Source organism: Epargyreus clarus, unplaced genomic scaffold, assembly GCF_041222505.1.
Source record: "Epargyreus clarus isolate Ecla_fem2 unplaced genomic scaffold, WU_Ecla_fem_2.2 ptg000031l, whole genome shotgun sequence".
Classification (NCBI taxonomy): Eukaryota; Metazoa; Arthropoda; class Insecta; order Lepidoptera; family Hesperiidae; genus Epargyreus; species Epargyreus clarus.
In genome coordinates this window covers 7,750,339-7,751,019 of record NW_027332236.1, presented here as the reverse complement: position 1 = coordinate 7,751,019, position 681 = coordinate 7,750,339, and the positions used below count along the sequence as shown (strand labels likewise).

Genomic DNA, 681 nt, shown 5'->3' with positions numbered 1-681 from the left:
AGCGCGTTACCCAGTCGGGCTCCGCCCAGGTGAGCTTAACGCTCGCCACGACCCCACACATACTACCGTCCTTCCCGGTGCCGCTGGCAGGGCGGTTCAAGCTCCCACTCTTACCACCCGCGACCCCAGAAGCCCCCTTTTAGTCGCCTCTTACGACAGGCAAGGAATATCGTAGCCCTATTCTTGTCCCGGAACTACAGGGACAAAAATGTGGTCAAGATTTGTGCCCTTAACCATTTATGTGTTCCACCCTTGTCAAGGGGAGTGCTAACCGTCTCTCTTTTTAATAGACACAATGGAGTAATACTTATACGATTTCAGATCGGACTTTACTCCTCATCATTAACCTATTACTGTCCCACTGCTGGTCACGGGTCTCCTCTCAGAATGAAAAGGTCATAGTCCACCGCTCGGGCCAAGTGCGAATTGGTAGACTTTCAAAACTGTTTTTAAGATTTCTCAGGTATGTGGATTCCTCACGACGTTTTCATTCATCGTTAAATCAAATGTTAATTAATGTCTAATACGTACATAACATAAACTCAGAGGAATTGAACCTCGGACCCTTCGATCAAGAGGCCGAGTTTCTTAACCTGCTATGCACTGCTTTTTTTGCGACTTTACTCCTATTTGGTTTAAACTAAAGATGTCGGCCACAGACACCAGTTACCATAAGGTAAC

General features: G+C 46.8%; 1 non-coding gene across 1 annotated transcript; it reads right to left on the bottom strand.

Moving 5' to 3' along the window:
• Nucleotides 1–202: 202 nt before the first annotated feature.
• LOC140754909 (U6atac minor spliceosomal RNA) lies at nucleotides 203–294 on the bottom strand. Its single transcript, XR_012103719.1, has one exon. It is a non-coding gene; the product is annotated as a U6atac minor spliceosomal RNA (small nuclear RNA).
• Between the last annotated feature and the right edge of the window lie 387 nt (nucleotides 295–681).